Below are 14,276 nucleotides of genomic sequence, written 5' to 3'. Positions count from 1 at the left end.
AACTTATTGGGTCTCAGCCAGGGGTGTGATCCAAGCCAAGAATACCTCACCATTCTCATCTGTGAAGGGAACAACTGACTGAAGTCACTGCTGTTCCTTGTTCTTGCCAGTCCTACCAAACTCAAAAATGTCATCCTGTTGGAATGACACCCTTTTCCGTGGAAGGCTTTTATTCCTGGCACTCACCGCAGGTCAATGCAGGTCCCTTGCCAACCCTGTTCTCTGTTGGGCTCACTGACCTCTGACTTAGTGTGACTGTTAATCCAGTGAGTTGAAGCTGTGGGAATTCAGGCAGCTTGATGAGTCCTGGCCGTTTGAGTTTGGGCACTGCAGCGGGAGCTCCAAATCTTAGCTGCTCTAATAGTAGCACTGGGACTGCATGTTTAACTGGTTCTTTTTTTTTTTTTTTTCTTTAGTTTGTTCCTGGGTAAACAGGATTCTTCTCCTTCTGTCCAGGACTCCCCATGCTGTGTTATTTCGGCATCTAAGTTGAGTGTCTCAGGGAGCCTGTGTAATCTGCTCCTATCTCTCTGCCATCTTTACCCAATCTCATACCAATCATCTTACATGCTTCACATGTTACATATTCGAAAAGTCTATATCTTCCATACCATCCTCAAGTATACCCCAGCCTGTGACATACTGCAGGATTTCAATTTCAAAATATTTTCTCTGGCTCAGTTCCAACTTGCAAAACTGTAATTAATTGCCTCTCTCATATTGCTTCAAAGTTGTTTGAGAAATCTCCTAAAGAGCATCCCTCTTGTTTTTCTGTGTGACCTAAAAATATGTGAAAGTTTATATTTGTGAAAAATTATACAGTAAAATATACCTTGCCACCTTTAAACACCATCCTTCTCTAAGTATAAGTGTATATTGTCACTGAGATATGATGTCTTTACCTCTTTTGGGAAGGTATTTAGAAGGGAATAGCTGAGTATAATGGAATTTCTAGTTGGCCTTTTTTGAGAAGACTCCACAGTCATCTACAATGATTGTACTAATTTAACATTCCCAGCAACAATTGTAGAAGGGGTTCTTTTTTTTTCCTCTGCAAACTTTCCAGCATTTTAAATATGATTTCTTTATAACAGCCATTCTTTCGGGTGTAAGATGGACTCTAATTGTCATATTCATTTGCATTTTTAATGGTCAGAAATGCAGGTACAATGGGAAAAAATTGCCAGCTATTACTTGGACAAATGACTAATATCTAGAATATATTTTTAAAAAACCTAGAAAGACTAATAATTTTTAAAAGTTTAAACATTCACTGTCCATGAACAGATGAAGATAAAGAAAATGTGGTATTTGTGTACAATGGAGTACTATTCTTCTTTATGGCAGAGTTCAACTGCCTGAGAGTTCAACTGAAATAAATCAAACATACATCTTACATATCACATGGTTTCTCTTACATAAGAAACTCAAAATTTACTAAAGAGCAAAATAAAAGAGGTAATAGACAAAAGGGAGATAGATCTTTTGCAAAAGGGAAAGAGATCAAGAGGAGGAGGGAGAGGAGACAGGCAGTGGAAGGAGATAAAGGCAAGAATTAAGATGTGTTCCACACATGTACTAAGTTTCCACAAGCAGTGTAAGCAGAATGTAATACAATAGGTAGTAATAAAGACACTGAAAAATAATTACAATTTACTAATTTGATAACACCTCTCCTTACAGCCATGTGTGAGTCACTGGTCCACCCATGGCTGTTACTGATTGACAAGTGCCCTGATGGATATGATTTTGTGGGAAAGATTTTATTCATAAACTTAAACTACCAGAGACCTTTCAACACTGTAGACCACTTAACACCTTGTACCTATGTATGCATCTGACACAGATTCCTAATATCATATCAAAGCTAGAATGTTCAAAACTCAGCTTCTGATGTCTACATCCAAACCTGAACCTTCCACGTTCTTCCTCCATTCAAAAAATGGCAACTCCGTCCTATAATTGCTCAAGGTAAAGCCTTGGGTTCATCCTTGCCTTTTCTCGTTCTTTCATATTCCATCCCTCTAGAGACCCTCTTGACACTTTATTGAGAATATTTACAGAGTCTGAGCATCTCTTACCACTTCTACTGCTGTAACCTGATCCCAGCAAAAGCCACTTCCACCTTCATGCGGAAGTTTTACAGAAGGCAGGGTCAGCCTCTGTTTCTGTAGTTCCTTTGCTGCAGTTCTGTCTTCACAGGGTAGGCAGCGTCCATGTTTAAAATTAGAAGTTAGGTCTTGATACTAATTTATTTAAGACCATCTATTGATTCTCTGTCCCACTCAAGTCTACCTCACCCTATCAGGTATCCCTGTTTTGACTACCTGCCACTTGACTGACTTTGTTGCCTTGTGCTTCTTCTCCCTTCATATTCCTGCCACACAAACCCATTTGCTGTGCCATAGGAATCCCAAGCACACCCTTGTGTAGACCACTTTCCTTTTTTGTTACTGAGAATGTTGTTCCTTCCATGCAACCTGATCGTTTGCTTCCTTCAGTTATATATATCATTTTGTGCAGCAGCATCAACAGGAGGTTAGAGACATCCCAACAGTAAGTACTGATTTAAGTTATGAGTTTCAGCTAATCTGGGTAGGACTTGTCTGATCACAATTGGACTCACCCCAAGTCAGTCTTTAGCTGCGGGTCCACCACGCACCTCTTGCTGATGGGAAGATTCGTATGTCTGGAGTCAACTGGTGATTGACAGATCTAACATGGCCTCTGCTAGTTAAATTAGGACTAGCACTTCTTTCAAACTTCCACCAACGTTTTATGGTTAGAATAGGAGGCATGTGAAACTGTGACAGCTCTTTCTTGAGCTTCTGCTCTAGACTTGTCTGCTAATATCTTAACCCCTACCCCAAAGTTGCAAAGTCAGTCCAGATTTAATGCTTGGGAAAATAGATCTTGTCTTTTAGTGAGAGATACCACAAAGCCTTATGATAAAAAGGCTTGGATAAAGGAGGGATGAAGAATTAGATCAATGATGTAATCAGTCAACCACAACATCTTATCAGGGAGCTTTTCCTGACCACCCATTATAAAATAGCAGCGTATTTCCCTGACTCACATTCTTTATCACTGCTATTCGGCTTTGTTTTTATAGCTATGTCTGGTAGATATTAAACCAACAAATATATACATTTGAACTACAGGATTGTAAAGTCTAGAAGGGCAAGTCAGAAATTGACAGGATGGCTGTCAGAAATAACAGGCCAGAACTCTCAGGCTGGAGCTAAGGCTGCCGTCCACAGATGGAATTTCTTCTCTCGCAAGAAGACTCAGTTCTGCTCTTAAAGTCTTTCACCTGATTCAACCAGGTTCGCAGAGATGACCTAGGATAATATCCCTTACTCAGTCTACTGATACATCCTTTAAAGTATCTAAGAAATACCTTCAAGACACACTAGAATTAAGGTGGACCTCAACCACTGAGAACTGTAGCCTTGCCACATAAAACCACCTGCTACACTGTTCATTTACGTTTTATTTATCACCTGCCTTCTCTCTTGTAAACAAGTTTACAAATTTCCTTGATTTTCCAATGCTTAGGAAGTATTGACTGAAAGGACTGAACCTTCAAGAAATATTTGTAAATAACCTGCTATATCCATTTAAAATCAGCTTTAGACCTTATGCATGATACAGTCTCTATCACTTTTTGTCCTCACAATAAATACATTTTCTACCCATCCATATTCTTATTTAGTTATATCACAGTTTATGTTTAATGAATATGCTACTTGACAGGTTTGTCATGGAAAATGCCTCCCCCTGTTCTGGTGAACCCATTTACTTTTTGTGCATGCACAAATTCTCCTCCAATCAGCTATCAAAACATCGTTTTACCTTCCCCTTTAGCTCCACCCCTGTCAAATTCCAAATAAAAGCTCTTGATTCTTTCCTGAAGCTTCCAGAGGGTGCTTGCATCTCTTCAGCAGCCCTCCTGTGCCTTCAATAAAAGACTGTTCTCTTTTGCTCATGCTGTCTCTGTCTCTGTCTCTGTCTCTGTCTCTGTCTGTCTGTCTGTCTCTCTCTCTCTCTCTCTCTCTCTCTCTTTCTCTCTCTCCCTCTCACCATGGAAAACCAAACACTATTTCCACATTATTATGACTGTTATTCATAGCAGAAACATCCAATATATGTGATTACATTTTCAGTCTAGTGCATAAACATTTTTTTCCTAGAACTGTTTAGATTTTTATTTATCTTTTCAAAGTATATATCCCAGAATTTTCTCAATACAGTAATGTATAAACGTTTTCTGAATAGGATCCTGTATTTCCAATTATATAAGTATATTCCTATTTATTCTCTTATTCCATTCTATTTTAAGATCTGCTTCATATGTATAATTCTGAGATTTTTATCTTAGCTATCATCCAACAAATACTGCTTTCTTCTGAATTCAATTCCCTATCCCCTCAGTTACAAAATTTCCTTCTTCTTAGTTTATTTTGATCATACTTTTACTATGAATTACAGCTTTTAACATTAGAATATATACATACTCGTTATTTGTACTCTTTCACCTGATTCAACCAGGTTCGCACAGATGATGTAGGATAATATCCCTTACTCAGTCTGCTGATACATTCTTTAAAGTATCTAAGAAATATCTTCAAGGCAACACTAGAATTAAGGTCGACCTCAACCACTGAGGACTGTAGCCTTGCCACATGAAACCACCCGCTACACTGTTCACTTATGTTTTATTTATCACCTGCCTTCTCTTGTTATTTGTACTCTCTTCCATACTTGTTATCTTGTCTTTTCAATAATAGCCAGACAGTAGATAAGTGGTTTTGATTTTACATTTCCATAATGATTAGTAATACTGAGCATCTTTTCATTTACTTATCAATTATTTAGATTCTTTCAAGAAATGTTTATTAGGTCTTTTACCCACCATGTAAAGTCAGGTTATTAATTTTTACTACTGACTTCTGTGAGCACCTTATATAACACACTTAATTATATATAATTTGCAAGTATTTTCTTCTGATCTGAAAGCTGCTTTGTAATTTTGTTGACATTTTACTTTGCTGTGAAAACAACCTTTTAGTTTGATGAGTCCTACTTGCTGATTTTTACATTTGTTGCCTGAACTTTGGGAATGACATCCAAAAAAATCACTCTCAAGCTCAGTGTCAAATAGTTTTTTTTCCTGTTTTCACAAGATATGAAAAAAAAAGGTGAAAAACTATGTAAGAGTGAGGGTAGTAAGCAAATGAACAGATAATCAGAGTGTTTTTGAAGACTCATCAAAGGAATAATTTTACATAGTAGCCAAAATGGACATATTCAACTTTGGCTAAAAGTAAATGCTTCAAAAGAGTTCATGAGAAATGTGATTCTAGGTCTGTAGTCTTATTTAAAGAATATTAAAATCAATAACATTATGGCAGTGCATAAATTTTTAAAAATCATCTATTCCCTTGTAAATGAGGAGAGGGAAATGGAATAGAAAAAGTAAGTCTCAGGGGACAATATTGTCAACAGAGCTAGATTATAAGATGGCTGTCAAAGCTCCAGAATATGAGGGTGCAGCACAGATCCTTCAGCTATATGGAACCAAAGCTATGCAAAATACAAAAAAGAAAGGAGAGAGCTGACGATCTGATTAATCTACTTTGTTTGTTTTAGTCACAGCATAATATAAAAAGTACCGGCTTTAAATGATTTGTTTTTGAGTTTGTGGATGCAAAGTTTGATATTTAAATTTGTTGAATTAATATTACTTTTATGGGGTAGCAAATAATTTTTCAAGTTATTTTCTCTAAATATACCAGATTCATTCATCAAGTTAAAACTCCATCAGGTTGTACTCTTTGCTTTTGTTGCCTGTATTATCTCTCTGAGATAGATAATATTCTTTAGATGAACTGAAGAAATTTCATTATGGATTCTTTAATCAACAGCAGCCAACTATCTGCTTTATATGACTACTCACAGGGCAAGCTATTCTTGATTTTCCATCTCTAAAACCCCTAATGTAAGAGATTCCTAATTACTTGACCAAAAAAGTAAACATTAATGCTCGCTCAAACATGCAGATACACAGAAGTGATTACTAAGTGTGTTTGGTTTTCCAGACACCAAATGCTAAGTCTATTAGCATTTCCCAGTATTCTTCTGAATTTTAAATACATGCATGTAAACAGGAAAGATAAATGTAGAGAGGTATTCATCGCTTTAACCTGTTAAAAACACAATCATGGTAAACTAATAAGCAACACAGTCTTATACAATTTATGAGCACAACTCAAATTTGTAACGTTTATACTACATAAAATTTACTTTTGTTTACAATTATCTAATAAGACAATTTGTATATAACTGTTATTGGTCATATTTTTACCTGACTTGAAGAAATATACAAATTTCTTTAATTCTAAATAAATGGTTTACCTTAATACTTTATTATATATCTCCTTTTTTTCCTAAAACACAGTATCTGCACACACAGGCTTAAAAAGAACTACAAAGTTTATTTTAAGAATGTACTTAAACTCTGATGTAGACAAATGAATATTACTGTGTATTTTAAGTGGCAAGAAACATGAAAATACCATTGAATGGAAAAGGTGTAAATCATTTATTTCTGGTACTCCTCCCTACTTGGAAATATATATCTGTGCAGGACTTTTTTCACTTGTACATCACTTATATAACTAGCTTTAAGTTATATAACTTATATACCGCTTATATAACTATATTTCATTTATATAACTTATATTTCACTTATATAACTATATATCATCTCGGCATGTTTCATGTCTAAGTAAAATTTTAATATTGACAGATTTTTGAGGATAATATAAATATTAAAGAATACAAATTAAGGCATAAGAAAGTGTTACAAAACATATTTAGAGAAGGGGTTGCATAGAGCTTTAGACTTCAACTTTCATCATACTATCCCCCGCGATGGACTGTGTAGAAATATAAAAGGATTAAGTCTAAATATAAGGTGTCATCTTGTCTTTCCTCCCAAAAGGTTTGGTAATTATTTTTTGCAAGACGGATCACTTAACTGAAAACAGTGATTCACGAGTTATTTTAGCTTCAGGGAGTGTAGTTTTTCTTTAAAATACACATCTATGGTTGGTTTGGGGGTCAATTTGAAGGCAATTTAATTTCTCCTTTCCAAGTTTTACTGTGTTCTGGCTATTGTGAAACTTTGGGTTTACTGAGGAAGTGAAGAAGAGCCGGAGAACTGAAGAAAACTTGTGACAGTTTTCTCTCTCAAGTGTGCTTCACAGTCCAGGAGCATCTGCATCATTGGAGAACATTCACTGTGTCAAGATTCCTGGGGAGTTCTGTTACAATTTAGATTGGGAATGTCTGCCCAAAGCCTCATGCTCAGAGCTGTGGCTTCCTTGGAAAGGAAAGCTGCGGGGTGTGGTGTTAAAGGGTTTATTCTCAGCTTTGGTTCCTCTTTTCTCTCCCTGCTTCCTGGCTGCCATGGGTTGAACAGCCTTCTTCTCCCAGGTCCTTCCTCCATGCCTTTTCTGTCTTAGAACCAGCCAGCCACGGACTGATGCCATGACCTTAGTTGTGAATATGGAGCACTTTGTCTCTGGAATAGGAAGGTGGCTAATACAGATTCTGGTACCAGAGAAAAGGAATCAGTACTGTGACTGTACCTGACCATGTAGTTTAGAAGTCTTTGGAACTGGTTTTCAAGAGGAGTTTGGAAAGGTTTGGGCGTGTTGGCTAAACAAGCCCTACAATACTGTAAGCTTAGCTTGATGGAAATTCTGGTTGAAGCTCAGAAGACCAGAATGCTGAAAGGAATCCAGAAATAAAAGGTCAGGCTCAGGACTGGGGATATAGCTCAGTGGCACAAACATGAGAGCATGAGTTTAATTCCCAGAACACACACACACACACACACACACACACACACACACACACACACACACATGCGCGCGCGCGCGCGCGCACACACAAAAGCCAGGCTCAAGTGGGAGACACGGACTCGGTTGACATTTGGCATAGAAGCCATGTGTACTACACTGTCATGTCATTAGTACCTTTGTTGAAAATCAGTTTGTTGAAGATGTGTGAATTTACTTCTGATTCCATACAAATTTTAGGGTTATTTTATACCATTCTGTGAATAATGTCATTTATTTTATTTTATTTTTTAGGTATTGCATTGAATCTGTAGATAGATTTGAGTAGTATGGGAATTTTAACAATTGAGTACTACAATCCATGAATGGAAAATGTCTTTACAATTTCTTTCATTAAAATTTTATAGTTTTCATTGTAGAGATCTTTCACATGTTTGAGTAGATTTATTTTCAGGTGTTTTTGTTCATTTTGGTGTTGCAAGTAGGATTTCCTCTTGATTTCTGTTTCAGATAATTTGCTCTTAGAGTACAGAAACTGTACAGATTATTACGTGTTCATTATATCTTACAACTTTACCAAATTCACTTATTGGGTCAAAGAGTATTTTGATGGCATGAGGGGAGAGTATTCTACATGCAAGATCAAATCATCTGCGAATAGTGAGAGTTGAACTTCCTTCTCCAGCCTGTGTGCTCCTGATTGTGCTGGCTCAGACTTCCAGTAGTACGTTGACAAAAAGTGGTGCAAAATGGCTACTCTTGTTTCATTCCAGATGTTAGGAAGTTTTCAGCTTTTCTCCATCTATACATTATACATATATATATATATATATATATATATATATATATATATAACATTATATAATGTTAGAAGGCTTATACTATATGGAATGAGCTACAATGAAGCATGTTCCTTCTATACCTAATCTTTCTTTTTAGCATTTTAAAAATCATGAATGGATGTCAAATTTTAACAATTAATTTTATTAAGTATGAATACAGCCAGCATAGTTGTCCCTGTCTGCAATCCCAGCACTTGGTAGGCCGAGACAAAAGGATCGCCGTGAGTTCTAGGCCTGCTGGGCTACATAGTGAGTTCAAGTTCAGCCTGAACTGCAAAATGTGTGCATGCATGCATGCGTGCGTGTGTGCATGCGTGTGTGTGTGTGTGTGTGTGTGTGTGTGTGTGTGTGTGTGAATGTGGGGTGTTGAATATATAAAGTACATTAATTTACAGTAGATAATTGTCCTACTTTTCACGCATGCTTCTGTGCATCAAGATTACTTGAGGACTCGATACAGGGAACATTGTCTTGCTTTGGGGCTGTTCCTCTTATTTTTTAACAGCAGTGATTATGTTTGAAGTCTGTCTCATATTGTTGAACTTCTGTTGATATTTAATAAAACTCAAAGAACAGCTTGTAAAAGACAGCACCATCCCTGCTGAGAAACAAGGGAATGAGAAACAAGTGAATCCTCTGCTAAGCAATTTTAAATGTTTCTGCTGTAAACTTAATAGAGTAATTTTAACTTCTTGGCACTCAGCAAGGTCAACACTGGTATACTTTGTACTTACGTATTATACTGGAAAATTGGATCCAGAGGTAAATTGGAGTTTCCTTTTCTCAAAGTTGTCTAGCCAAGATACACAACTCCTGAACAAGAGTACTTTGGTGAGAATATTGTTGAATCTTGTACTTTGACAATGAGTTGTTTTTCCAAGCCCTGAAATACCAAAAGTTTACCTCTTTTAGGTTTCATCTATATTTATTATTATTTTTATTTTAGATTATTTTCATGTAATTGGAATTGTACACTAGACTAGTTCATTTTGCCTTAGAATATTAAGAAATCTAGGAAGCACTATTTAAAGACATTAAATAATAGCCATTAAAGCTATTAAAGTGTGTCTTATGAGTAAATTTTTTGAAAATTACATTTGTGAGGAAATAGTAGTGCATTTAAAATTCCCAACATTCAAATGTTATGTGCATTTCTAGTTTTAAGGGAGGCGTTAGAGCTTTCTCCTTTCTAGCACTTACAGGTTCTCCAGGAGTCATTAAATTGTTTTGCCAAATAATTGCTGCAAAATTGCTAATAATTGCATTGATAACATTGTGGGTTATAATTAAAGAAGAACTGTTGATTGTGGGTTATTATAGTATCAGATATTTAGACAAATTAGTAAATCACATTACATTGGTACAATAGTAATCACTTTAAAATTGTCCAACAAAAAATGATTACTAGATGACATACGTATGTGTTTAAGGACACATGGAATAGAAGAACAAAAGCTACAGGATTTACAAAAACTAGGTGCTGTGTGTGTGTGTGTGTGTCTGTGTGTGTGTGTGTGTGTGCACACACGCATGTGCAAATGCACCTGCACAGGGAATTAAGCCTACAACCTCCACATTGAGCTACATGCCAAGCCCTCCCCACTGTATCTTCTCTGTCTCTGTCTCTGTCTCTCTCTGTCTCCCTTTCTTTCTTTTTTAGTTTGAGACAGGTGCTCTGTAAGTCATCAAGTTTCCCAGTCTGGCCTCACCAGGAACCTACGATGTTCCTGCCTCAGCCTCCGAGGGTGGCTGCAAATAAGTTTCCACCAAAACCTTAGTACTAGTAGTAGACTATTTTGCAAATGATTTATTTGAGTAACATTTTCATTTACTATTATTTTTTCTTTTGAATATTATTCAATGCATTTCAGTCTCTGGACTAGGTAATGTGGGCTAGAAATTACTCAAGAACCATCTTGCCTAAGGTCTTTCTGGAATTTTCTGTTTGAGTTAAATGGAAACATCCCTAACAGAAAATTTAACTCTTTGCTTCCATAATTTAGAGAAATTTGAGGAAAAGAAAAAAAAAAAAAGAATCCACAATAGGAGAAAATCACTTTTATGGAATCATGACTTTTATTTTTTAGTACTTCTGTTTTGTTTAAGCTAAAGATTCATGGGTTGTATTTCTCAATCAGATATATACTTTAAAATTTTTTTATTTAGATACTTTTATTGCTTGCTGATTAAGCATATCTCTGAATAGAAGTGTTTGAGTCAAAGTTTGGAAAATAAAGTAAGATCTGGAGCTTCTTTAGCAGAATAAAGATGTCATAGTATCTCCATCCCCTGGCCTAGGAGCCTGTGAAGACAGGAAAAGGGAGATGAGTGAGTGACAAACACTGTATGAGGACACAGGTGTGGATGCTGACTTCCTGAAAATCCTGGGCAAGGTGTTTCACCTTTCCGACTGTTGAATTTGATCAGGGTGTTTCATTCCTTTAAATTTTTAAAAAAATTTTAATTTAAAAAAATTTTCTTCTTTACTCTTTGCCCTTTTTTCTCTTTTTAAAAAACCCATGGGTCCTTTGAGACACTGCTTTTGAACAATTACTCACTTATCCTGTCACTTAACAAGTATTTATTGAGTACCAGCTATATGCTTAATATTGACTGAGGTATGGCATGTAAAACATGAGGAGACTGGAACAGATAATGATGTGTTTGAGACAGAATTGAGAAACAGGAAACTTACCCCTATATCTATGCTTTAAAACTGGGACTTCTACTACAGCACAGTTTGAAAGCCATTGAGACTTTCCTTGTCTTTCTAACGGTTTCCACAAACAAGGAAGAGTTTAGAATGATTAGACTTTGCTGGTGATAACTAGTGTACTTAGAATTGCAAGGCTCGGGCTCCTGATGTACACTATCACCCTACTACACTGACATTCACTTTTTCTTAGGTGGTACATTACTTTAAGAAGAAGTAGACAAACACATCTTTAAATTTAATGAGGTCCTTTTTAGGAGCTCAATTTCTCTTTGTATTGAGGTTCATTTTTATCTCATTAGGGAATACATTGATGCCTCAAGCTTCACTTTTATGTATACATCTATCCAAGGAATTCTTAATTATTTGTTTCAATTTTATTTAATAAACAATAAAGGTAAGTGAAATAAATTTTGGACACTCTAATATCTGAACAAGTTTAATAGTTTAATTAATAGGTTAATTTCTAATCTAAGCATTAATTGGGGACTCAATAAGAAAAATAGAAGAGGAGAAGCAGTTGTAATAGGATTTACATACAACACTTGTGTTACACAGCTTACATATATAACCACTTATCCTCACGGCCAGTCAAGGATAATTTCCTCTGGATTCCTTCTACCTGAATCCACCAGGTGTTTAACAGTACACCAGGTGTTTTCTTTCTGTTTCAAGAAAAAAAAAAATCTCTGAAATTATATGAAGTTTAAATGATTTAAGCCCTGGTTAGAAAACTTAGCTTGATATCTAATGGTTATCCTCAATTTATAGTTCCAAAATATTTCATTTCCCACACCTGCCTTCTAGAGCCATTTCAATCATGAAGAGCAGTGGGGGAGAAAAACGATAAACATTATGTGAGCTTGTAAGGTCTTGTAGTTTTGAGCCAAGTTGGAAAAGGAGAACAACTATTACTACAAGGCTGAGCCCTGCAGAGAGGCTGGACCTCTGCCCTGCCAATACCAAACTCTGCAACTTTATTCTCTTTGTGGTTTTTAGAAAGACTTGATCTTTCTAATATTACATTCTGAACGCCAACTTAATAGATTCACTATTTCTGGAGAGCTTTGGAGGCAGAATTATGGAAAATTCTTGTGGTTGTTGTTGTGTTTTTTGATGAAGGAGCAAGGCACAGAATAAATTTCACTGATTTGCATCAAGTTTGAATATGCATTGACAGTGACTCCTGAGCTGAATCTTCTTTATGGTATAGAGGAAGGGAAGCATTACTTCTAGCGGCTGGAAGAAAATCAGAGATTTAAAGTACTTTGGGCCTTTGCCAGTATGCTTGGCATGAATCAGGGTAAGTTGGTGCAGAGGTTCAGTGAGTGAAGTCTATACAGAGCTGCTGTTTGGAAGTTGAAGCAGATGGGTGTAGCCTGTGTGATGTGATCTGAGAAGCTACACGATGGCCTTGGAATCAGGTATCACTCTTTCAGTGTTTATCCTATATTGTAATCATTCCTCTAGGATAAAATCCTGTATGCTTCTCTTAGAATGAAAAATAAGTTATCTGGCGCATTATTAGTTACTGTTCCTTTAGCACTGTTCAGTTCATCAGACAAACCTGCAGAAAACAGGAGCCTGAACGTATTGTATACTCAGAGAGCAGTTTTGATTGAGAAAACAAGGGTGGATAAAACAGCAGTGACTGATATGCCTCCCAGACAGTCTATTGTCACCCTAATAAAAGCATATAGTATTTTATCTCAGAGGAATGACGACAGCATGATGAACACTGAGAAAGAGGTATCCAACGCCAAAAAGCATTGGGGGAGTCAATGCATTTCACATAGAGGTTGGGAGGAGTATAGAGCTATAGAGACTTAGGAGTTTCCCTTCCTCAAGAGTCCCCAGACCCAGACAGCAGCTACTTGTATTTGTCCGAAAAAATTTCTCCCTTATTTGCCTACCTAAGTATCTCTTTTGATACAGCCAATCAAATGATAAAAATAATTAAGATGTGATATATATTATTCCTTAAGACGAATGTAATTATTATGTATCACAAACATACACCAATAAATAAATAAACCATAATATATTTCAGAATGGCTATTGACATAGGTATTTGCTAGAGGACTATTCTTACAGATCATGTTCCTGTCAACCACAAGCTTTCTGTCCACCCAGAAAGGTTAGAGAGTTATCAGAAAGCCCTGAATATTGAATGTTAATTGGTAGAGAATATGTAAGCTTTGATTTCCCAGTATCCTATATATAAGCTTTATGGTTTTTATCAAAATTGTAATGAAAATAATTATCTGGATTTGATCTGTTTAATGTCTTGCCTTATCTTTCACCTTTCTTTTCAGATCCTTTTTTGCCTACCAGGATATTGCTGGGGGAGCGCTGTGACTGCAGAACCCCAGAGAAAGGAGTGGTTTCTGTCAGTTGTGAAAATTACTAACTCTAATCCTTGGGGAAGGCTTCCCAGAAGTGCTTCAAATTTGGCCGAGGGAGAATAAAAGACAGCTTTGGCTTCGCCTTGTCATTCTAAACCTCTGTCTACACCACAAAACTGTAATGACATATTTCTTTATCTGGGAATCCCCAACTGTTGTCAGAATCAGGAAGTAGTAGATGCCTCACACCCCAGTGTGGCTTGCACAGACTGCCAACACAATCTAATTTGACCTGTCCCTATGTGTGGCCAGATTAAATTCACCACAGAATCGTATCTGCTTTCCATGGGTTTTGCCTAATGGCAGTCTGGATTCACAGGCAGCCCCCAAATTTTAGTTGTTATTTTTGTTTAAATAAGGGATCTGATTATTCTGAAAAGGGATCCACAGGACATGATTCCTCTGAAATTCTGTGTTGTCCTCAGTGCAGTAGTTCTATTGTCTTTCA

At 36.5% G+C, this 14,276-nt stretch overlaps 1 long non-coding RNA gene across 1 annotated transcript in view; it reads right to left on the bottom strand.

The window, feature by feature from the left end:
- Positions 1-9,375: 9,375 nt before the first annotated feature.
- LOC134472675 (uncharacterized) overlaps positions 9,376-14,276 on the bottom strand; it is a 141,598-nt gene continuing 136,697 nt past the window's right edge. Inside the window, exon 4 of the long non-coding RNA XR_010042591.1 lies at positions 9,376-9,593. This is a non-coding gene — a long non-coding RNA (uncharacterized LOC134472675). The remainder of the gene's footprint in view (positions 9,594-14,276) is intronic.

Source organism: Cavia porcellus, unplaced genomic scaffold, assembly GCF_034190915.1.
Source record: "Cavia porcellus strain 051 isolate PalLab524CR breed Dunkin Hartley unplaced genomic scaffold, mCavPor4.1 scaffold_24, whole genome shotgun sequence".
In the NCBI taxonomy this organism is placed as follows: Eukaryota; Metazoa; Chordata; class Mammalia; order Rodentia; family Caviidae; genus Cavia; species Cavia porcellus.
The sequence above is the reverse complement of the archived record's forward strand: the minus strand, read 5'-3'. Positions and strand labels throughout refer to the sequence as shown.